This window comes from Leptonychotes weddellii, chromosome 9 (genome assembly GCF_054177405.1).
Source record: "Leptonychotes weddellii isolate Sample4059 chromosome 9, ASM5417740v2, whole genome shotgun sequence".
In the NCBI taxonomy this organism is placed as follows: domain Eukaryota; kingdom Metazoa; phylum Chordata; class Mammalia; order Carnivora; family Phocidae; genus Leptonychotes; species Leptonychotes weddellii.
Genome location: NC_138377.1, coordinates 53,897,176 through 53,923,336, shown reverse-complemented (window position 1 = coordinate 53,923,336; position 26,161 = coordinate 53,897,176). Strand labels below are relative to the sequence as shown.

The 26,161-nt window shown below is 40.4% G+C and overlaps 1 protein-coding gene across 2 annotated transcripts in view; it reads right to left on the bottom strand.

Annotated features, from left to right (window-relative positions):
* Positions 1-26,161, bottom strand: part of SLC25A21 (solute carrier family 25 member 21) — a 480,905-nt gene that overhangs the window by 123,549 nt on the left and 331,195 nt on the right. The gene's annotated exons all lie outside the window — the stretch shown is intronic.

The window sequence follows — 26,161 nt, the reverse complement described above, 5'->3', positions numbered from 1 at the left end:
ATAAAAGTTAAGGGTCTATCTTTAAAAAAAAAAAGATGCTTTTCTCAGATTTTGGATTTATAATATGAACACTCTACCTCTAAGAACGATGTATTTTATGGTTCTAGGCCCCAGGGAATTATGCTGAAAACTGACACATCACAGAAAAGGGTGACTATTTTGCTTTGATTGAAGCAGTTGGGGATATGAAAGGAATGAGTATATTATAAAACTGGAAAGTGAGGCTGGATTATATTTGATTTTGTAGAGAGTTGCTGAACATAATTGTGCAGGAGGGCAGCCATTCTGAGATGAGGAAGTTGAGTATTCCAGCAGAGTTCTTCCAGCAGAACACATACAAATACCTACAAAAATATTTACTGCCTGATTGGGTGGATTGGAATGGGAATATGGAGGGCGAAACAACCACGAAGCCCATATAATAATCCTGGTGAGGATAATGCCAAAATATCAATGGAGGCAACAGGACTGTAAAGAAAGGGGTGAGCTGCTTGGGTAATCCTTTTTCTCTTTAAATAAATGCGTGTATGTGTTTGTGTGTATGTTTTATGATACATTCAACATGACACCCTCTTGATCCTCTTCAACCCAGCAAGCAATATTCTACTATTGCCAAAATTTAAAATGTCCTAAATATTCATCTTCATAACGGTTTTGTTTGTCAAACTTAAACCTCTATTAGCATGTTCATTTTTAGAAGGTTAGTTTTTAGATAAGAACTATATCTCTAAGATTTAAACTGTATTGAACTCATCAGAAGATCATGGACCAATACAGCTAACTCATTTAAACTGTTCCGGACCTAGAGGTACATTTGGTGGATGCATAACCACTGGCCCAGAAGGCTCAGTAAGCAGTTCTGTCTAGAACCAAGAACATGATTTGATGGTCAGGTAGATGGACCATGTTTGGTATTTCTGGACTACTGCATATAGATGAGATAACTTGGTACTTTGGATACAAATGAATTAACACTAAACCCAAAACTGTACAATGAGAAAACTATATGTACACCTACACAACAAATAACTTTGCATAAAATTTGTTTATACTACAAATAACATAGGGAGTGATTTCCAAAATATGACATTGATTCTCGTGTGAAAAAGAATCTCCATCTCTGCAATTGCCTATTTGTAACCTATATTCATTGCTAAGTATGAAACATTTTCTTAGGTCTTAGTCGGGAAGTCTAACATTATTCTCTAACTGTTCTTTTAGGAAAATAATTTAAAATAGTTTTATATATTATAAAACTGTAATAGCTTGTAGATTTTTCTCATAATATCTGTAATAATTTTCATTAAGTTCACTTACCTCCATCAAATTCCTTTCTAGATGCTTTTTTCCCAAATTACCAAGTATTTTTAAAATAACCATCATATGAAATAAGATCTACAGGTTTTAAAAAACTCAGAGCATCATCTTCACTGTCAAGAGTCACAATAAATAAATAAATGAGAAAAATAATTTACAATATAAAGAAAAATATCCACAATGTCAAGTAGCACCAGCCCCAAATAGCCCAGGTGTTCATCAGAGGGAGCAATTACTGCTTTCTGCAGAGGGTCAGAAAGGACTTCAGGAAGGAGAAGGGATTTGAGCTGGTCTTACAGGATTCAGAGGCAAAAAGAGTAAGCAGGAAAAGGCATTCCGGGTGGGGAAATGAGAGAAACAAAGGCCAGTGAGGAAAAGTTGTCCTTTCAAGAGAAGGGAAAAAAGAGATCCCCCACCATGGCAACCTCCCACGTTTCCTTCAGGACAGGTGTTATAGGACTCTGCTGTGGAATTCAGTTGCTCAGGTGGAGACTTGAGTAGATTGGGGGAGGAAATTTATGAGATAAAGTCAAAAAGCCCAGTAGAGACCATTTGACCTCTTCCTGCTCCTCATCTGAGTATTTCAGTGAGGCCATCTCCCAGTTATGTGACCCTGGTCCTAGAAGGACTATAGATGGGTCAGTAGAGGGGCCAAAGCAAGTGCATCGCAATGCCTAGAAAAATGACCTTAGCCCCGCTTTCACTGCTGAGGTTAGAGACATCGGCTTTGTCTATGACGTCTGTGTGCTTGGGTAACACTGAGGAAGGTCTTCCGTCAGCTTACACCAAGATGAATACAGACTACAGTTCTTTCATAACTAGTCATCTAACCTTGCTATTGGAAGTCTAGGCACTTTACTTGTTAGCTGCAATTTCTTTGTGTAGAATCTGACAGATACTAGTTCTAATCTGCCATTCATTCAGTTAATAAGAGTTCTTGAACACTTAGTATGTAGTAGGTATCCACTATTTGGGGCATTACAAAGAAATAAGACACAATCCTGCTCTTTAGAAGCTTCTAGTTAGATGAAGGAGCTATGCAAATAGATGATTACCATATGCAAGTAATAATAGTGTTTCAGAGTATCCAGTGTCAGCCAAGGAGTTTTCCGGGCACTGAGTAAATACCATTACTACTCTACTTGGAGATGATCTCCTATCTATGGGTGGACTGTAGCTGACAGGAAATAGCACTACGTCGAGACACTGGAGCAAAGAAGGAAAACGGGAAGGCTATCTTTGGGCTAAGTATCTGGGATTAAATTTTACCCACCCACTTTAGAACAGGCAACAAGAACAGTGAGTGGAATCCAAAAGGAATGTTCCACTTAGAAACTGATTGATGAGTGACGCTGTGTTAATTACAAACAGGAGTGGCGACATCAAAATAACATTATATGAGGAGAGTCCGCAAGCTGTGTGGTAAAGCAGTGCAAAAGGATAGGCAGGCAGGGTAAATACTAATTCCTCAGTAAAGCCACCCGCCATTCTTCACTAGGCTAAACCAGCTGGAGGTCCCATTAAGCAGGTTAAGGCAAGTACAGCTGTCTCTTCTACTGCCCATCTCAAATGCGGCATGTCTACACTTTGCAGAGAAAGTACATGCAGTATTTAGTTCTACTACACATGACTTGTTCGGATCACAGAGTTATCAGTTCTTCTAAGGAATCTGTTTCAAGTTGATATAATTACAGTGCATTTTGGTCAATCATGTAAAACAGCAATTTCCTTCTTCCTCTCTACTACATTTCAGCAACTTAAAAGGTTTCTTTCTTGAATTGAAGCTTTACGTCAGCATTATTCCAAGCTGCATTCTGGGCTAACAAATTCTCTCTGTGCCCGGGGAGATAATTTTCCAGTTACGTAATACAACTCTTTGTAAAATTACAAAGGCAAAGCCACACTACTCTTGATTGTATTTAGAAGAAAAGGTTGGACCTTTCCATTGTCCTAATAAAAGCAGCTTAGACACATCTGGAATCTCCATCTGAGAAACTTCTCTTATTAGAATGAAATCCTGCTGCCAAACTGGCAAATGGGACAGTGGAGTAACACTCGAGAAGCTTTCAGTGCCTGACGTGCAGTCAGGATGAACCACAAAGAAAGGTGTGTGGCTCAAACCCTACGTACGCCTCATTGCCTGGGAGCCAGCAACCCTGTCCGCTGGGGTGCCAGGGAGCACAGTCCTGCACACTCCTCGAGTGGAGGGAACAGCCCTGTCATCCACCATGCCATAAACATCAAGGGAGTTACTGTGGTAACCACCAGGGGAAAGAAGGGTGGCGCAATGTTCACAAACAAATGTACAAGCACATTTTTAAAAGCTGAAGAATGTTCTCACTCACTGAACTATTTTCTCTGAACGGGTCGAGAACCATTACTGCAGCCTTTCCCACTGGCTTCGTTGTGTCCTTAGTTGGTGATACCAAATTTCAGACTAGTCTGTTGTTGATTCTCAGCACAGTTAGAAATGCCAGGTTAGGCATTCAGCTGGTCTGAGCACTTCTAAGATACGGCCATAAAAAAAGATCCGTCTGTAAGAAATAAAATGACTTCGCTTGCCTTAAAAGCTGGAGGACGAGTTTGTTTGAAAATGTCAAAACCTCAAATCTATGCAGTGCCTTTATCTGCAAAATAATTTTGTACCTATCATCTTTTAAAAAAATACTGATGGCTAATGGCATCTATACCGGGGAAGGGAGGATTCAGGACACACATGTACAGTACATGTATAGGCATATAGGTATGTGTATATGTGATTTATAGTGTATATTTATACGAAGGGTGGCAGTTGAGTTGCAAAGAGTCAGATTGGGGTAGATGAGGACATCTGTCCTGAAGCTATGTTCGCATAGCACACACTCTGCTTTTTAGTTTGATCATCCGATTGTTTGTGGTGCTTTAGGGTAGGGAACCGATGGAGATTCCGGAGGGGCCGAAAGCCAGCCATCCAAACCATCCCTTTGGTGCTGCTGTTGATCCTGAGCAGAGCAGCGAGATAGGTGAAGTTTAGCTCTCGCATCATCTCCAGGTCATTTTCTAGTTCAACAGTGTTCTTGTGCTCTCTCCTACCTTCTCCCCTCTTCAACTCTACTCTCAGAAAAGCATTCACACCATTTATCCTTAATGTAGCTTTTCAACTGAGATGCTGTCGCTCGATCTTGTCCCCTGTTAAAGGGATTTCAGCTGCCAGAGGCGAGGTAGAAAGGTTTATTTTGTTTCGGGTGGAGATGCAGGGTACCTCTGGCACCAAAGATAGTCCTGAGTGGTACGGTTTTTCCTGAGTGGAACTGTAAGCTACCATCATGCTGTAGGCTACATAAAAATTACACCTTTCTGTCAGAGGTGAGGAACTTGGGGGAAAAGAGACACATGCCAGGAGCCACCAGTTACAATTTAAGTGTGGCCACGAAGAAGCAGGGAAAAGTAGTGAGGTTTGTAGCTTAATCCTTCTTGGCCTTTCTTCTCAGCAGTAAAATGGGAGAGCAGACAGCAGAGGACACTCTGATTTTGAAGGGACAGGGACACAGAGACTTATATTTTATGAGTTTGTTAGCCATAAGAAAGAGGAAGCCTTTCATTTTGTTTTGTAAAGCCCCAAATTCCATATTTTATAGAGGTGGGAGACAGCTAATAAAAATTGTACACTGACAATAAGTGGTGATGAATCTAATGAAACTCCCTGTCAAGATCTTTGCAAATGTGCTATGAACCAAGATCATTAGTAATTGCCAGAATGTTACACATGCTCCTTAATAAACACTTAAGAAACCCATTAATGAATCAGAGATTAACAGACTAAAGGTTTGCAATTACAGAACACATTAAAAGGATAACTGTAGGAAGATTAAGTAAAGATTTTAATTCGCCGTAATTAGCCTATCTTACTGAAATAAGAGGTTTCTCCTGTGGAGTATGTTTGCTTTCTTACTGGTTGGTTGAGCATGGCCAAAGTCACACCGAACATGCAAAGGCACGTCTGAGGCTTTGAAATTTAGGTGTATACACCTACCTTACAGACTTTGGGAAAAGGCCCTAGGAAGCCCACCTTGAGAAAAATTCCCACCTTGTATATTTGTTTCCTGTACTCTGAAAAATCGCCTTCCACTAAGGCTGCCCCAATAGAAGAAATACCCACTTTCCACGAAAGGCTAACCACTGAACTGAAGGGGGATGGGATCTCTGCATTTGCCATCCCTACAGAAAGAGCAAATCTGATGGGGGGTGGGGGGAACACGGCCACGACTTGAGAGACAATTCCATCAGTTTTCTTTAGTATGTGCCAGGGAGAAAGGTTTTCTTTGAACATTACTCAAAAAAAAAAAAAAAAAAGTGGGCTATGGGTATTCTGTTTTACTTTAGATTAAAGATAACAATAATCATCCATGTAACACTGCCTTGGCAATGATGAGCACAGGAGTCCTTTATTCACGTTGGAAGGGTGCGGTTTGCTGTTCTAGACACAGATTTCTGCCTCAACATTTCCTGAGACCCTCATCTGTATAAGAGGCAAAGTTAAGAATTCTGGGGACATGGAGATGAATAAGCCACAGATCTTTTCCTCTAGAACAGAACAAACAGGAGGAGGGCAGGGAAGTGTTAGTAGTTCATTATAAAATAAGGCAGAATACAGGGGCGCCTGGGTGGCTCAGTTGGTTAAGCATCTGCCTTCGGCTGAGGTCATGACCCCAGAGTCCTGGGATCGAGTCCCATGTCAGGCTCCCTGCTCAGCGGGGAGTCTGCTTGTCTCTCTCCCTCTGCTCCTACTTCCCTCCCTACCCCCCACCGCCTGCTCATGCTATCTCTTTCTCAAACAAACAAACAAATAAATAAATAAAATCTTCTAAAAAAAAAATAACGCAGAATCCAAGTGTTAAAGATTCTGGGAACTAGGTTCGTCTGCAACTTAAGCATTGCTTTTGCTTGCTGGGTTCATGACTTAGGCCTGGCATCAATTAGCACCCTAAACTAAAGCTAACAAATCCACAAGGGTCATGAGTTTGGCTCTGTCTGAGAAGTGACCACTGACCAAAGTTCAAAAGCTGTACCCTTACATATTTGGCTGCTTATCAAATTATTCTAAAAATTCAGGGAAAAGAAAGATCTTTCCTGAATGTTGCTCAGTCATCACTCTTTATAAAAGAAATAAAGACCTATGCCTGGTAAAAATTAAGATTTTGCCTGTTTAAAGTCTGAATATCTTTACTAGGTGTAGGTGGGCCGGGCTATGATTTGGCTTAGTGTTTATGATATTGTAAAGAAGACCAATAAATTTTTCTATGTTATTTTAAAACAGTTTATAATTTGAAGAAATATGTAATAACCTGGAGTGCTCAGTCAGCTAGATAATTACTACAGATAGGTAACACATCTTGGCAAGGCCACAAAAGCAAGGGAAATCTTCTGTGCCATGTAATTTTGAACACGCTTTTGAACAGAGCCTCAAAAATATTATCTCTCTGAAATATCAGATCAACCCAGATAACCTGATTATACTTTAAATAATTTCCTGTGATCCTAGACACATCTAATTGCAGTCTCCTTTCACAAGCCAGGGAGATTTAAAGTCTGATATTCTGTGACTATACATCTTACAATTCACACTTTAACTATACACTTAAATATCCTATAAATGATTCATTGTTTTGCCAACCACAAGTTTTGTTACAATAAACATTTACCTATGTGTCCCTGATTAATGTGAGGAAATAGATCTAGTTTTGTACATCTTACACAATTATAAGACATACGGTATTCCTAGTATGTAGAATCTGTGCAAAAGTTGATATTGTAAGATGAATCATGATAAGACAGTTGATTCTACCATCTGGCACACGTTCTTCCATTTGTTTATGTTACTTATGGGATAATAACTAAGAACACTGACAATATAATTCCAGAATTTATTTTAATGACAATATGCTAGTTAACAAGTCAGAGACAAATGATCATTAGAAATTACAATCTAAATCTAATAATGTTAAACCACAAGCAATAAAACAGGCTAATTGACATAGCTGTATAATTAAAGTGCTCCAAGCATAAACTGGTCTCAATTAAACAAAAGCCTGACTAGCATGACTTTCAGTATTTTGCTTTGTAAAATACATGTCACAATATAAAATTATGCTTGTAATATAATAATATAGGGCTGCCACTTTTTGAATATATGTATGTGTATATGTATGCATATGTTTAAATAAACTTCATATTTAATGTCAGCAAATGACCAGATGCACCTACCTACATTTTCCCAAGTGCACTGATGTAGGCTGGCCATTACAGTGGTTAATTAGCATGAAATCAAATTACACGTGAGAAGGGCGGGAAGGATGGATCACAGGTTGGAAAATAACTCATTAGCAAGGTAATGAGAGTAGAGAGGGTGACTTCAGCTTTAGCAATCAAACACTAAAATTACTATAGTCATGACAAGTATCATCGTTTTCCCATATTCCCAAAATAATTATAGTTTTAAAAAATTTGATACCCCCCAAAAAAGTCAGCTATATTCTTTCTCTCTCCGATCCTCCCCACCTACCTCTTTGGGTCTATAGGTTTTTCTAATGTTCATCAATAGCACCTACTGCCTGGTGACAGAGAACTACAGGATGCCATTCTCACCTGTTGAGCTTCAGCTCATTGCTCAGGATGAGACTGAAGTTCTTGGTTTACAGCCTCCATAAAAGATTTCCAGAACAGGGAAATCGAAAGCAGTCAGAATCTACCAGAACCCTCTTACTGGCCCTGGGAACTGAGCCACTTCACATAAACTAATTATGCACTAGAGACCATAAGCCAGGGTCCCAGTGAGGGAGAATGTCAAAGAATATAGAGTCTCTGGAGACCTAATATACCAATCCATTTTATTTTAACTGATCAAATGTGCCTATCTTATGGTTTACTTAGCACTGATAAGGAAGGATGTTTTTCAACAATGTCAAAGAGAGAAAGATTAAGAGAGTGGGTGGTTTCTTTGCATTCATAAGCATAAATGCTTATGCTAGAAAGAAATTTGGGGAATGGAGGTAAGAAACTTGGCTAGTAAGGAAGAAAACATGCTTATGCTTATTGGAGTTGAGGAAAATTTCAAGGGAAGTTTTTATTTTTATACCAAGATTGACCTTATATGTTACCAAGATTTGGATCTGTTATTGATTCCAAATGAGGACAGAGTTTTCAAAAGCATTTTATAGGTGGATAGGACCCAAAAATGACTAAAAAAGTGGTGATCATACTGCTTACTTGTAAATCACTTTCAACTTGGAGAGCATTTTTACATATGTGATCTCATCTCAGGGTACTCCTCAGTTTCACAGTTCCTTGTATTTGTAGGGTAAAAATCACTTGAGAAAGGGAAAAAGAAAAGGTATCAGCTTGGAGCTAGAAAAGCATCAGAGTAGAGGGAATAGTTTTCCCTGAAGTCTCTCACCTTGTTTTTGTCTCTAGGTCAGAGAATGTCAGTAAAATTACTTCTCTAAAACCAAGCTTTTTTCATTTGTTAAAGAGGAAATAATGTTATTTGCACGCCACCCAACTGACTTTGAAGTTTATCTCTGGAACTCAAAAAAAATCAGCCCTGAATTAACTGTTGTGGGGAGAGCCAGGTTTCAGAGATGAATTGATCGTGTTAATTTGATCTGATCCCTCATTGTCTGGAGTATAGACTGTGGGTGGAGAGGGATCTTCATGGGGGAGGTGGGATGGACATCTTTGTGGAAGAATTTGGATGCAGTCCTATTTGAAGTGCAAGACATCATGTGATTTCTCCCAAGACATCATGTGATTCCTCATTGTAGACAACTGGATTGATACATTGTAGACCCAAACAAAACAAAACAAAACCCCCAAAACCACCGTTCTATATTTATTTAGCATGTTTTCTATGGAGTTTATTTCCAAGCCTACTGTCTGCCTGGGGAACACTGACTGTCAAGACCAATATCAACTAACTCTGTAACTTCTTCTCTCTCTCTCCCCCCAACCCCCACCCTTTCTCCTCCCTCTCTCTAACTCTCTCTCTTTTTCTCAATGATGTGCTTGTAATAATGAAGATTCCATCATGACAGGAACCCATGCTCAAGAAAGCTCCAGTGGAAGGGTGTGGTTTCATTATTATCATCAAATAACATGCTAAAAATAATTAAAAATCACTTAGAACACTGGCAACAGAAGAGATGCATGAATTATTCCCACCCAGGAGCAGGCTTAACTTGGCCACAGAATTTGTACAGGAAACTTTGTTTTACCAATTAACCAAATATTTAATAAAAGACAACTAATATATTTGTTCAAATTACAGGTGGGTAGTTTGGTGTAACAAAGCACTTCAAGACCATTCCACTCATTTAATTTCATAAAATGATGATCTTATTCCAACTAGCAGCTTTCACATAGATGTATGTATGTAAAAGCTGCTAGTTGGAATAAAACAATTACTCTAAAAAAACCTAGCTTTCTACAAATTAAGATCCAGATTAATTGGATATCTTGGTTAATGTAGGTTTCTTAAAATTTTAAAGACCAAACATAAGACATTCATTTAAAATGAGACCCAAGTGAGAAACCTCCAGTGAACACATAAGAGTTGAACCTCCTCCTTCAAACTTCTGCGAGGGTGAGTTCTGGTTGTGTCCAATGAAACTCTGCTCATTTGTGGTCAATTAATTATCATGAGTTCCAAGTATGACAATTAGATTTTTTTAATGGTTAAAAGGGTAAGTTTTATGCATATTTTATCACAATTAAAAAAAATCCTTGTTTAAGGATGCTTCACAGCCCTTTCACCATCTCACCAAGCTGTTCCCCAAAAAACCAGTTTAGTTGGGAGCATGATAGAAAGATTAGCTCAAGAAGATGGTAGTGCTGAAGGAAGGGTTTTGGGGGATGGGGTGGGGGTGGGGTAGAGGGGAGCCAGGAAAAGAGAAAGTGATTGAGCAAAAGGATTTAGTGCAGAAAACTGAGGGACCCTGAGCTTGTCTCGTCCCTCAAACAGAGCTGGATAGTTATCAAATTATTCTAAATGCCCAAGAAGTCAATCAGAGGTCTGAGAGAACAAAACTGCAAGGCTACAAGTAGTAAAGTGACCACCTTTTGGAAGGTAGGAGGTGTGGAAGTTCACTTGGGGGAGAAGACATAGCTGAAGATTAGATTTAAACACTGGGAATTTTAGCTCCTCCCTCCACAAGTAAGACCTTATCATTGAGTATAGAAGAGCAAAAAAAGTGTTCTGGAACAGTGAGATTTACAAAGAATTCATGCCAACTAACATTTGTTGAGTGCCTACTCTGTACAGGGCACTCAGATGTTAAGACTGTTTAACTCAGACACTGACCCTGTTACGGAAGTTTGCATTCTAGGGACGCCTGGGTGGCTCAGTCAATTGAGCGTCCCCACTCTTGATTTCGGCTCAGGTCATGATCTCAGGGTTGTGAGACTGAGCCTGGCGTCAGGCTCCATGCTCAGTGTGGAGTCTGCGTAGGATTCTCTCTCCCTCTGCTCCCCCACCCCCTGTTGCACACACACTCTCTCTCAAATAGATAAATAGTAAAAAAAAAAAAAAAAAAGTTTGTGTTCTAATAGGAGACAAACATGTGGCATTAAAACATGAATGACAGGCAAGTCTTCCTAGATTTGTCATATTCTTGCTTGCCCCCTTGAATAGTACACAGGAAACCCAACATAGCATGTTCGTAGTGACTGGGGTCAGTGGGGGCCTTCTGAATGGGAATTACCCTTCTGTGCTCTTACACTGTGATCTGCTCAAGCCTCCCTACATTAATGGCCTCACAGCACTTTTCTGGTCCTTTGTTTTCTCTGTATGGTTTTGTTCTATCCGTTATTGCTAAGCAATGAGCTATCTTTTCTTGAACATCATCGTGTCTGCCCCTAAGCCACTCTCCCTGCTTCCATCTCCTCCTCCCCTTTTCTCTCCTGCATTCCTCGTGTGACCTTTCACTCACCACTTAAAACCAGCAGTGAATGAAGGACGAGATAACTCAGCTCGGTCATGGCTCTTAGTGAGGGCTGCAGGGTCCATACTATGAGTCAGGTCCGTGAGCATCAGTGCCTGGCTCTTGTAACATCTATTTTGGCTGCTCAGAGACCATTTTCTGCATGTGTTTTGTTTCTCAGTTCTACGCCAGAGTTGAGGTTCTGAGATAAGTGGGGCTCTGGCTGAGTTTGAATTTTCCCTGAAAATGGGCTGTCCTGAGAGCAGAGAAAGGGCAGAGAGTCTCCATTTTCCTCAAGTATCCTGTTCCCTAGGCTCTGTGGTCATGCTCAGGTAGAGTACCTCAGGCAGGGTCAGTCTCTCCTGCTCGTGGGAAGACAGCCCTGCTGCCCACGCATTCCTATCCCTTTGGGATCCTTCCGCTCCACGGGTTGAATAAAGAGTCCCGTCACTCATAGAAACTGAACAAGAACTAATTTATAACTTACAATGAGGATGAGGAGGATGACACGTGGCACAGCTGATGCCGGCCGTAATGATTCCTTCATTCTGTTCCCTTATGTGTTTTGTGAGTTCTAGTCCTGTTTGTTTCTTCAAATAAAATGCCCTTCTTTTTTTCTTGGTATGTTTTCCGCTTTTGCATATGAGCTATGTGGTGTCTGTTATTTAGATTCTCGTAAATGCATGCTTAGTTTGAAAATTTGAGGAAAATATTCTTTTGAAAAACCTATATTCTTCAGAATTCTGACCAAATCACTGTGGTTTTCTGTTGGCGCTGATGATATTGCACTATCCCTTTTGGGAGAGAGAAGAGAAAGAAATGTGGACGAGAAAAGAAAAGGAAAGAGAAAAGAAAGAAGGAAAGAAAGAGAAAGAATAGAAAGGAAGACCAAAAGAAAGAGAAAGAACCACTGCAAAGGATTCTACTTCCCAGTACAAATACTTTTGGAACTGCTAAGCCCACTCTTACTCATGTGTATTAGGTCAAATTCTGGCAGAAATCACAAGACAGCTGCAATTCCATACTTTGAAATGTCTATTAAAAAAATCTTGATATAATTTATAGAATAGTTGGCAGGTATTCCCTGTTTTTTCTCATTCCCTTGAATGTAGACAACTTTTGGAATAAAGGAAGGGGAGAAATGAGTATTTTCAATGGTGAAGTCAGTAGATTCACAACTTTAAATGTGATGCCAAGAGAACTTTTTCAGTGAAGATTGGTTTGAGTGTGTATATATTTTTAGTAATATTACTTGTGTCAGATTCAGTTTCAGCTAACTATCAGGAGAATTAAAAAGCTGTACAATTACTGAAAGTTTGTAGGACTGAAGACAAAAATTTACCACAGGTAAACAAATACACAGTAGAAGACACTGCACTCTTAGATACAAATAAGATAAATTTCTTAAAAATCTCAAGTTTAAACATTTTAGAAATTTAAAGGCATAAACAGATGACTTTTTTATTATATTGCAATACTAATCCTAAATGAACACGGCTTCACCAAGGGCTTTGGTTGCTAGGACTGACGCGTCTCAAAGTAACTCACATCAGGGAGGAAGTGGTTATTACAGAGACTGTGTGTGACAAAATAGTGTAATGAGGTCTCCTGGGAACCGGGACTGGAACAGGGGAATCCATCAGGGAGTGGCGGAAGCTATAAGCAGTCCACTCACACCTCCTGCTCCCTTTTTCATTGTGTGAAGTTGATCTGGGGAGATACCGACACAGTCAGATAGTAAGTACATCCCCAGGGCCCTGTACATCCAGATGTAGGTCATGTGACTAGCTCTTTTGAATGGAATCGAAGTGATGTAATGTGTTACTTTCAGACTGAGATTCTTATGAGTGGGACTTCTTCATTCTCTCTCCTGTTTCACCCAATGTACTTTGCAAGATACATCTCACATTAACACTAGTTATACCTGACATCAAATCTGTCTCAACTGCAAGAAGGAAGCAGAGGACACCGAAGCTTTAGTGGGTACACAACTACAAGACGGAAGGAGCCTAGACCCCTGTCTCACACATACTTTCTTGGGATAAACACTGACATCAGAGGTTATTTGTTACGGCAACTAGATTTGCCTTAACTGACCCAAGGACCAACCTTGTACTGTATCTCTGTCTCTCTCTCTGTGTTCTCTCTGTAGACCAGTTCCTTCTGGTTATTCATGCTTCCTGCTCCCCCACAGCACTCACTGACTTTGATAAAGCTACCCAGACACGGTGTAATACGACACAAACCTGGTGCCCACCAGTAACTCCTTTCTGCCACTACGTTTGCCAAATATCTTTTGTTTGCTCCTCCAGACACTCTCTCCACCCTTTTCCATCCTGGTCATTGCCCCGAGAGATGATCCAAATTGATTACATCAAAAGAATCCTATGTTCTCTGTCTTCCAGTTGGATCTGGTCAATGAGAAGCCCTGGCAGGTGACAGAAGGAAGGGAGGAAGATGAATTTGGGATATTTATTTGTCTGGTTCCTTCCTGTGAGGTTTCCTCAGGCTTGTCTCTGTCAACAGAAGTTGGCCGCTCCTCTCAGGAAGCCCTCTCTTCACGACTTTTGTCTTTCAAGTTTTGGTAAGCTTTCCCTTCACGCATGCCTTTGAGCTTAGAGACAGTGACAGCTTGACCTCCTGCTGCTGGTAGCCTCAGGATCCTGAGTTCTTCCTTATGATTTCTTTATACCCTGCCCATACTTTTGTTGTGAATCCATTTATAAACCGCTTCCAATTATCCTAATTTGAGAGAACTACCTGTTTCCCTTTCACTGCAAAATCATATCCCAGTTAAAATTCTCTATGGAATCAGTTGTCTACCACTGGCTCTCTTAGCCATGTCCGTGGGATGGAGTTATTCTGCAAACATGGCCTCAAAGCCCACCCCTGAAGCCGAGCCTGTGAGTGATGGCAACTTGCAGAGAAAGAGGAAGTTTGCAGGTATTTCAAAACATGTCTATCAAACAGTATATCTTCATATCTTCTGGTAAAGTTTCTCTTCTTTTTTCATTCCTGTTTAGCTAGATAATTGCCGTCGTCTCTGTTGTATTTTTTTTTCTCTAGCGGATTGCCTTATCACTGAGATAGCACATTATTGCTTTTTACAGGACCGTGTATTGTGACGGTGTATGTTCCTACTATACCATTTAGAATGCAAGTCTTTAGATGTCAAAATGGAAATGTTTATAAAAACCAAATAGGAGAAAAAAGTAGAAATAACCACAGATTAGTGTTTTTGCCATGTTATTTTTTAGGGGGAGAAACATCCTTGTGCCAACCTGGATATACCACGGATATATCATACAATATTTACCTCCAAAGAGCTCATCAATTTTCTCTTGGACTTTTTTTTTTTTTGTATAATTCACGTTCTTTTTACTGTCATAAGTATCTGGCAAAAGATGCTACATAAACACACAACTGAATCAGGAATTACCACATCAAACATTGTACCACTTTCATTCAGTGTGAAACGTGCCTTACACATGGGGAGCCAAGCAGTTTTAATAAAGTGCCTAACTTAAAGCATTATAAAAATTGTGCGAATATCCAGGTACAGAATCCAAATGTTACATTTTAAGGGTTTATTTTTTCTAAATATTTTATTTTAAGTCTTTGGTAGTAACAGTCATATCCTTTTTCTAATTTCAGGAAAAGGGGAACTAGAAAGCACTCACCTGCCTCCCCTGGGAGAAGACAAAAGGGAAGAAAACATATTTTTTCACTCTACTTAAAGTTGCATGTTTTATATAAACTGAAATAAGGTTCATATTGCAAGATAGTTATTTTTCCTACTTAATATATTCTTAAGGAATATTATTACCACTGCCCTTCACCATACATAGGAAACCCATACCATCCGCTCTTCAATATCCTACATCATCAATTTCATGATTGGGATATATGCAAAAGCTTAGATTTACTAGGACTTCATAATGGGATTCAAAGCAGGAGATAGTTATCTGTTTTCAAAAGTCATAGATTGATCATACAGCCACAGCACTGCCCCCCGCCTGAAACCTCCTAGTGTGCGCATGCGCACACGCGCACACGCGCGCGAGCAGACACGCGCGCGAGCAGACACGCGCGCGAGCAGACACGCGCGCGAGCAGACACGCGCGCGAGCAGACACGCGCGCGAGCAGACACGCGCGCGAGCAGACACACACACGCATAGCTAAAATCAGGGGAATAAGCTTAGAAATTAGTCCAGCATGAAAGCATCTTATTTACACTGATTTCTAGTGCATACATAGAAAGTGGATTATCTTTATTTTATCATGTTTCTTCTAAATAGGAACTACCTATAAAGAGACCATTAAGATAGCACTACTGTTTAAGTAAATTCCACAAAGGCCTAAATTTGCACTGTCCAGTATGGAAACCACTAGTCACTTGTGGCTTCTGAGCAGTTGAGATGTGCCTAGTGGAACTGAGGAAATGAATTTATTTTAATTAATTTAGATTTAAATTTAAGAGCTAAAGAACTGTAAAATATTTTCCATTAAATATAAACTGTAAAAATGTTTTCCTAGGACTAAACTATCTATTGCACCCCACAGATGTTTTGTAGCAAGCATGTACTTTTTACTTTCTAATATGTGGCTAAGAGCAAATTGCAAATTACGTGTATGTCTCACATTATATTTCAATCAGAAAGTTCTGGCTTAAAAACTAAGATTTAAGGCTGAAATACTTTTTTTTTTTTGGCATATAGCTTCACTCTAATATATGCAGCATTATCAGAGTTTGTGGGGAAACATCTCTAGTAAATAGAGTAGATCCAAGAGTTAGGAAACCATCCTGAATTTCAAATTCAGTTCCTCTCTTATAAGTTTGGTGTTACTTATTGCATAGTCTCATTACTTCAATTGTTTACATAGGTTTAAAATAAAATAAGTTTCAGCACAAGATAACTGTTAACCAGTTTTGAACCGATTAAAGATGAAAATATCTCTTTGATGCTCCTCGAACAATCTTTCATAAGATGCATCAACTTAAAATGAAGCCACAGTGCCTGTAAGGCTGACAAAAATGTTTTCTGAGAAATCCAAAATGGAATCTACTGGATTAAATTCCAAACCAAATTAGGAACATTGAAAAGCCTCTTAAATACACAATGTTCTTTTCCTTCAAGCTATTTGAGAGTTGCAGCTGAAGAAATCTGTGTGATCTTTTCCAAGTACAAAATTTGAGGAAGATCAATACATAGATATGCTGAAGTCCTTTCCAGGCCTGTGTCGCTAGTTTGCTAAAACTAGCAATTAAATAGAATCTTCCAAACATAAGGGATTGTCAGTATCGTCTTAAAGAAGATCACATCTCTCACTGGAAAACAGAAATAGCCAGTTCCTCAGGACAGTGTTGTAGAGAAGTTGGAGCTGTTTATGGAGAGATATTGAAAATCACCAGGGTGTAACGAAAATTAAAAAGAGCTTTTTTCTTCCACATCAACCTAATGACTCTATGAAATAATACACATAATCTTCATTATAATGAGTCATAACAATGATTTGAGATCTTCTAATTTAAATGGTATGTCCTTTTGTTTTTCCTTAGACAGGACAAGAGACAAAAACTGGAAAGTTTGGGTCATATGGATCATGGCAGCACTGCTAAGTCTGGAATTTTCTTATAAATATCCTATTGCTTTGAGCCTCACAGGCCTGGCTAAAACAGCAGGGACAATCTCATTTGCACTTTTATAGTTGTAGGGGGATTTTCGAGAGTTAAAACAATTTTCTATAATATTCCGTATTAATGAATCTAAAGTGTGATCATTACACCTTTTCACACTTTTCTGTGAGCTGACAATTTGGAAGTAATTAAAAAAAACAATTATAAACAACAACAACAGGAAGGTATTCTTGGGTACTCAAAAGAATCTACTCTGCAACAATTTTTTACTGCCTGTTTGCAGCTTTATGCCTCTTTAAGATTATTTTTTAAAACACTATAAAGGACTGTTTCTACCCTTGCGCCCTTGTGAAAATCATCACTTCAAAGGAATGTCTTGTGGCATTGTACAATAACTAAGTAAATCTCAGAAAACAAAGTGGATGCGACCCTGTTTTGTGCTATTAAACAACAGAGAACATTTTATCAGAGTCTACTTTTACTTATGTTACAAATGTTCATTGTTTGCCAGCGTTTGAATAACTTCACTTTTCTTTTTTTTTTTTAAAGATTTTATTTATTTATTTGAGAGAGAGAGAATGAGAGACAGAGAGCATGAGAGGGAGGAGGGTCAGAGGGAGAAGCAGACTCCCTGCCGAGCAGGGAGCCCGATGCGGGACTCGATTCTGGGACTCCAGGATCATGACCTGAGCCGAAGGCAGTCGCTTAACCAACTGAGCCACCCAGGCGCCCAACTTCACTTTTCTTAAAATTAGGAAAATGCTAATATTTCCCTAAAATGTAAAACTTCCATATAAGTCCCTTAAAGTTAATTTTTCAAGCCATCTATAAATTCTACAGCAAACTATACCAGGCAGGCATAAGGATACTAAAAAACATGACATACAAGGAAGTTTAAAAATCAGAGTCAATGAGAAGGAAATTCAAAGTAAATACACAGTACTATTAAAATAAATTTTATACACACACACACACAGAAAATAAATAAACGCTTAAAGGAGATAGGATATACAAAGTGAGTTGATGGATTGGAGACTAGATGGGGTTAAACGGAGAAAACTTATCTGCAGCAGTTAACTTGGGATGCCAGGAAGGACGGTTCTGGGGCAGTGAGCAGAGTGTTTTCATGGCTGGATGGGAAGCTAAACCAGCACAGAAAAGAGCCTTGTTAGAGAGTTTTAAAAGGAGGTATGTGTACATCAGTAAGGGCTGATAAAACCTTTTCTTATGGAGTAAACATGATTTTTGAAAGCCTAGGAGGGCTGTTCTAGAAGTTTAGGGGAAAAAGGCACATGTAAAGTCAAAAGGAAGTCAATACCTGAACAATAGGCAGAAGTGAGTGTAAATTATCCGATAGTTGATTTGTATCTATTTAGGAAAGGGCATCAGCGTCCACTGAACTGGGCTCTGCGAAGGGAAAATTGTGCCAGACCAATTTAATTTCCTCCCACAGAAGAGTGACAGGCAATATCAACTGACAGGAAGCAGTAGTAAAAAAGGATGTTAAAATAGGCCAGACATGAGCAAACCCAAATCTGGAACACAAATCTGATAAAGGCGTTTGGCAAGGTAGGGATACACGTAGGTACAGACAGACCTGGATTCAAATCCTGACTATGTCAGGTATCCAGTGCATGAACTTGGACAGGAAATTTAAACCTCTCTGTTTCTTTATCTGGAAAAGTGATACCAACCCTTGCTATTTGCAGTGAGGATTAAATAAGATAATGTGTATAAAATGCTTGGTACCTATATTTCCCAGTAAATACTGGCTTCCTTCCAACCCCTTCTCCACCCAACCTCTCCTCCCTTCTCTTTCTCTAATTACCCATACACCTTGGAAAGCAGGATTCATGAAAAGGCTAAGAATAAAGCCCTGTGAAAACAGAAAAAGGGACACAGCCCCATTTCTTTTTACTCTTAAATTCTTGTTATAGGTTTCCTGGCTCTACAAGGAACCATTTACACCCATTTGGCCTTCTCACGGCGTTTCCCAGTTTTACCTTGTCAAATGTCAAGAAGCTGAAGCAAACAGTCTCCTTGCCAAGTGATATATATATATTTTTAAATTCTTTATTCCTATATATAGATCAGGTAAAATGCCATGCAAACATGAGTATGACCACCAACAAACGGTAGCCCTATTAATGCTTAAAAACAGCCATCCCACCATGTCAGCTTTACAACTACAACCTTCAACTAGGATATCAGTTACTTGGTTCTTATAGATTTGTCCGGTTTGCTCAAGTAAACAAAAATCAATTTCCTAGCATGCTCTATAACTTCTCGATAACAATTTAACACCTATGCATAAAGAAAGAGTCGGGGATTATACAATCACTTAAAATGTTTTATTTCTAGACTGAGCAGACATAAGTCTTTGAGGATTAATTTCATGCTGAGGGTTAAATTTCACTTGCATGATAGGCTAACCATTGCCTGGGGCTGCACAGATAATGAACCTGCCAAGGGATTAGCAAGGAAACACTTGTGTTATTATAAAGCGGGTACACTTCCCTTTCTAACCAAGTTCATCCTACATGACATTAACAAATTACTCCCTCTCCCTGCCCACATTTCAATATAATGTGAGCCAACAAGTGACCCCGAACCAATAAGACACGAGATAAGATCTTCTCAGTGCATGAATGGCCATTCAACTCGCCTGTGAGAGCTAGACCTCCTGCAGGGAAACACAAGGCATTTTATCTCCATAGGGCCCCTGCCTCCTCTGCAGAAACCTTTCTTTGGTCATAAAGCCTCTAAGTGGACACAGTGCCAAGAGGTAGGAATGGCTCAACAAAAATATTTAGCCTACAGAAAAGGCACTCTCCAGAAAACACAAATGACACAATTCATTTTTGACAAACTTGCAAGGACCTAGTATCTTCTAAATAAGAATTCAATGGTATGTGTTCAGAGAGATTTCTGATTTTTCCAATAAAAATATCCTTTACTCAACGGACCCTTCCTTAAATACCAGCTATGTTCATAGACGTCGAATCTGTTGGCCTTTTCTCAGATTTCATTCTCAGAAGATCATCTCCCACTGGTGGCTGGAGAGAAACCCCCTTGAACCACACTTACCATTGTCTCCCTCCAATTGTGGTCTCTAGGTACTTGTCATATTTCTACTACTTGACTGTGAGCTACCTGAGGGCAGGGAGTTCATCTTAACTTACCTTTGCATCCCCTCCAGGGTCTGACCAAATATTGTCACAGAGTGGACACTCAGCTCCTATTGGCAGAATAGAATCTCACCAGCCTCTACCGTTGACCATATGCTGATCCCATGGCACAACGTTTGGAGCAAAGGAAAGCTAACAGATAAACAGAATATGTGGCTCCTGTTACATATGAAGTTATAATTTAGGTGTGTTTAGTATAAATTAGAAGTGCTTTTGTGAAAAAGCTGACCTGTTGTTGAATGGACCAACTGCTACCAAAGTGAGACCGGCGACTCCCGAAACTTGCCAATAAGCAGCAGGGGGGAGAAATGCAGAATGTTTAGGATATCCATTGGTATTTGCTACAACCCAACTTGGTTCAGACCAAGAATATTATGGAAAAGCACGTTCTAGTTTCATGACATATCAGTGCACCTCTAATCAAAATATTGTCCTGTGTACAGTACATAATGTTTCTATAAATTCACAGTCTTATTTGCCAGCTTGAAGGCTTTACTCTTGGGCCCATAATGATCTCATTGCATTTCATGTATATTCTCAGACTAATAAAATATGTAACTCTTAAACACAGATGTGTTGAATGCTTACGTGGAAGCCTTCTGTAATGAAGAGGGAGGGACCTAAGCTTTGACTTCTGAGCTCTGTTCGACTGAAGCACTACATAAGCCCCTGTTTGCGAGGCAGTTTCAGTAGAACGGTGGGGGTGGGCATCACAGCACAGAGAAAGAGCAGGTGGCAGAGAAAATGGGTGCAGGCAGTAACCGTATTCTTCATCCGAAGGTTTGGTAGTTAAGAAAAGGGAGAGAGGACTATAAACAAGAGGAATTAATAGGAAGGTTTTTTTTTTTTTTTAAAGGATGCTGGAGATGAGCATAATTGTAGTTAGAAAAATCAGGTTAGAGGGGAAAATGGAGGAAGCAAAAGAAAAGAGGGGATAGAGTGAGTCCTAGAGGAGTAGAATGGGGAGGATCTGAGTGTAGAAAAGAGACCAGATACTTCCTCTTTAGCCACAAGGATCAAGACAAGAGACGCAATGCAGGTTTAAGCCAGAGTAGAAGAGTTTTGAAGAGAATCATGTCAGGTGTCCTCAGCTTCCTCAGTAGAAAGAGAGGCACGTTCGTCTGCAGAAGCCGGTGGGAAGGGATGTGACTGGAGGCTTGCGCCGTGGAAGGGGGCCAGAGACGCTGTTGCTTCGGGTGGTGCAGTGGGGGCTCTGGAAGGAATTCGTCGGAAGTACTGACAAGTTGCAGTGGGACCGGAGAACACAGGGCTGGGGTCTCTCGCATGTGGCTGAAACGGCTGACTGTGGGCGTCCAACCTGAGAGCCAGGCAAAGTCAGAAGGACAGCTAGGAGAAGGCCTAAAAGTGGAGGATGGGGAGAAGGAGGAGTCAGAGGGATGAGGAGTAGGCGCAGCACACACAAGAGAGGGGAAGAGTGGAGGAGCAAGAAAGCGGGGGTTTCAGATCTGACACTGGGGAGGGGAGTTTACAGCCACCATCCTGCAGGGACAGAAAGGCTGGGGCTGGTGCAGGAACTGTGGGGACAAGCGGGGAAATGCTCGGCCACACTGAGGGTGAAAGGCCGATAATGCCATCAGGGAACAGGCCCTAGAGGGTTGGAGGGCTGTGGGGTCATGTCTGGGCAGTTGGTAAATGGCCAAGCGATGAAAAGAGAAAGCTGTGGAGTGAGGGTCAAGGACAATGGCAGAGGCAAGTGAGGAATATGCCAGCCCCTTGTGTGAACAGAGAAGAGGAAAAGCAGCAGCCTCCTCTGGAGGGTTGTGAGGAGTATCAGAGAAAGTCAGGTGAAGGGGTAGAAGGAGAGGACGAGACGGTGTGAGCGGCAGAGGGGCATAGGGCTGGTGAGCGGGGGTTATGGCGAAGCAAGTTTAGGGAGACCTCGGGCTGACCTGGGCTGGGGTCAGAGAGCACGACGCAGCAGTGGACGTCCCCTTGGTGTTCTCAGCTCCAGGGCCCTCTGTCCCCACAACACTCCCTTGACTCACCAACCCAGCTAAAGCTGGCCTGTGTCACACTGGAAGACTCTCCACTACCATGATCTCAAGATTTGCCTTGTTGCTGTCTCGTCCTTCCAATTGTTCTGGTGAACGAGCTCTTCCGTCCTGTGACCCAGCACCCACTGCCATCTCCACCACCCCATCTCAGGAGAGCAGGGCCCGCAGATGGGCTCCAGGTCTGCAGTGAGCACTGGGAACCAAGCCATCATCCCAGAGTTCATGGAAGAGATTCTAGATCAAGGTGTGCTACAGCTTTGCTTTCCCCATGGAACCATGATGTAGGCGAGTGGTTTTATGCTTACAGTCCTCACACGAAACGAGTAGTTTAGGAATGGAAAGAATTAAGTCAGAGTCAAGAGGTAGACTGTGAAGAGATGGAGCTAGTCAGAAGTGGGCAAAATGCTCCCAGCTGCCAGGGCTCTCACTCTGCTTTTTGCCTCTGGGTGAGGACTGGGGCTTGCTGATGCGAGTTTGGATGGAAAATAAAGGAGCCTTGGGGCACCTGGGTGGCTCAGTTGGTTAAGCGACTGCCTTCAGCTCAGGTCATGATCCCAGGGTCCTGGGATTGAGCCCCACATCGGGCTCCTGGCTCAGCAGGGAGCCTGCTTCTCCCTCTGCCTCTGCCTCTCTCCCTGCTCATGCTTTCTCTCTCTCTCTCTCTCTGTATCTCTGTGTCTCAAATGACCATATAAAATTAAAAAAAAAAAGAAGAAAATAAAGGAGTCTTGATGTCTGTAAAGAGTTCTTACCTTTTTCTGGAAGAGTGAAATAAATGCAAATTACAGAGAGCTATGAAAGAGCTATACTCCGGCGTAACAGGACCTTCTCAAACCCCGAGACAGGCAGCTGCACGGCTCTGTCAGGATCTTTGGGGTCTTCGGGACCCCAACACTACCCTGGGACATGCTGCACCTGCACCTTCTCTGGGTGGCCACCTCGCCTCTACTAAGACTATTTGCTATTTAGCTTTTGCTAAATCAATCAAGGGCTGTAGTACAGACTTACAGAGCGTGACTGCATGGCCTCTTCCTGCCAAACTGGAGCCTACCTGAGGTAATGTAGGTGGGGTGTAAAGATCAGGATGTGATATCATAAGCCTGACACCCCGGAAAGATGGCCTCATCTGCAGAAAGACCAATTTTAGAGACAGGAAAAAGTAAATCTCAGGGATGCTGGAAGATGGGAAAAGAGCACTGTTAGAAGCAAGTTACATTCCTTTGATATTCCAGGCTACTGTGTCAGGGAGATATGATTTGGCACATTAGCCAGCATTCCTGTTCATGGCAGCATGAAACAGTGGTGCTTCTCTCTAGAGTAGAGTGGCAAGTCTTCTTTATTTGTTAGTAGTCAGTAGCTGCCAGAAGAAACACACCTTTCTCTTTTAATAAGCATTTTAGTTGGTTAAGCATATTATACCAGTCCATCTATTAGTCTCTTACTGGAAATTTCAAGTTGTTACAGGTTAGTACTGATTTCAACATCTCACTTGCTATGGAGTGTGTATTCTATAATCTGCCAAAAAGCATTTAGCTGAATGAAGTTCCACAATCTACATAATTACTACATAAAATATATTTACTATATTATTATTTGATGTTCCCTTTAAAGGAGTCACTGGAGTTTACCCAAGATCACTTACTTATAATAATTTTCCATTTCCCATATGAAGGTCATTAAATCTTAATTAAAGTGCATTTGCTGTCAAACATAAGAGGCTCTCATTCAAATTATATTGACAAATTTTATTATACATCCCCACAGTCTTAACACATTAACTCGTCTCTCAAACCAAATTTCAGAAACAGATAGCACTTGCATTTGTATGTGCTAGGGGGAAAATAATAAACATTCATTGAGTATTTACTATGAGATGGGTTATTTTTCCCTGGGAACACAGAACCGGGAGTGCAAAGAACAAGTTTTATTTAAAGAATGACTATTCTGGTGGGTAAATCGTCTCCACAGCTTACGTGGAACTGGCCAGTGGGAACTAGATTAACTTTCCTATGGTTCAGTTTCATAAAAGGCCACACTGTAACACAAAGTGACAACCGTTGGCTCTGAAAAACTGATCTGACATATCTGAAACCAATTCCCTATCTGCCCCTGAATCCAGTCAAACATCAACAAATACAGCTGGGACAAGAAGCAAAAGAAAAGTATTCTGGAGATTCAGAGGCTCTGGTTCACTTCTGGGGGATGGTTCAAAGCTGATGAGGAATGGGCTGGGACCTCAGAGGCAAGAGAATGACTCAAGCCCCAACTGCCTAGAGCAGCACCACAGTTGACCTTCCAGAGGGATGCTGGGGTTCACAGACGCAAGTCCACAAGAACACCATCTGATAACCTTCACAGTCATAATCACAGTAGAACTGAATTCACCATCAAGAATGAAAGCCAGGGTTTTTACAGAAGAATTCTCATCCAAGAGCTCACTGGGGAAAACCTATGAGAGTCGATCCTCTGTGATGAGAAACAAGAAACTTCTCTGATGGATAACAAAAGGAAGAGTTTATTTCAACCACAAATATATTTGTTTGCCTTTATCTTTTGAATTTCTGAAGCAAAATAACTGTTATGCTATCCCTTCTTGGAGTTATCTTTTATCTAACAAATATTTCAGTGTTCTCAACATCATTTAAAAAAAAAACACAACTCTCCAAATGGGTAACCTGAGCAAATTCCTTACTAGCTTCACTAATGAGAACAGAAGAATCCGTTTGTTTTGGACAGACTTTATTCATATAACTTTTCTTGAAAAGTACTGTCCTTCAAATGGCTTGATAACATCAATTTCCTTAGATAAGGCTCTAAATAACCAAATGTTGCTCTCCAAAAGTTTTCCCATTTACTATTATAAAAGAGAATTATGTGATGCACAAGGTTCCGAACATCTTTCTAAATTTCAGGAAGCTGTGACTTTCAAAAATTGTAGATGAGCAAATTTTCAATAAATCTGATATCTGATGAGCTACAGAGAAGGGAGGAAGAACTAAGGGACAAAATGGCAGCAGCTTTGACACCAGTATTTTGAGGCGTGAATGCTAGTTCTTTTTTTTTTTTTAAAGATTTTATTTTTATTTATTTGACAGAGAGAGAGATAATGAGAGCAGGAACACAAGCAGGGGGAGTGGGAGCGGGAGAAGCAGGCTTCCTGTTGAGCAGGGAGCCCAATGTGGGGTTCGATCCCAGGACCCTGGGATCATGACCTGAGCCGAAGGCAGACACTTAACCAACTGAGCCACCCAGGCGCCCCTTGAATGCTAGTTCTACCATGTAGCTATGTAACTGAGGACAGCACTTACCTGCTCTGGGTCTAAAAATAAGAGTAATGGAGGATGAAATAAAATTACGTATGGCATTAAATTAAATATTTTATCTTTTATTATTATCATGGCACTAATTAAGTGGTAATTATTTTCCCTTTAGGACCTCTGGGTAAACGAGATTTTCTTTTTTCTTTTCTTTTTTTTTTTTAAGAATTAACATAGTAAGCCTTGAATTTCTTGAAGTATAATAAAAATATCAAAAAAAAAAGTATCAACATATCCTTAGTTTGTCTACTATATGTAGTACATAAGAACTTCAAAAAGATCAGCTATCTTTCTCATGAGGACATTAGCCTTCTTAAACACACACGCACACACAAAACAAAACCCAAACCCAAACTACTGGGTATGTTGTAACTGGAAAATACAGAGGGCTGAATGCAAAGCATAGTTCAGGTCTCAATTAACTTGGTAGAAATAACTTTGGGGCTTTCATTTCTATAAGAATTACTCAATGACTTTTGGTAATATCTCTTCCGTCCACTTTTTACAGTTCTTCCTCAAAGTCCTCCAGAATCCACAACTATCCCCTTTGGCCAAAGGCTCCACTAGTCTCCAGGGCTAGAAACCTCGGAATCATCTTGTATTTTTTTTTTTCCTTTCCTTCCATTCCCTGATCATCATTCCCCCTCAATTTTCCTTTCAAACATCTTTCAGCATTGTCTTTTCCTCTCCATTTCCAATGATTTCTTGACCCAGGTTTATATTAACTCACAA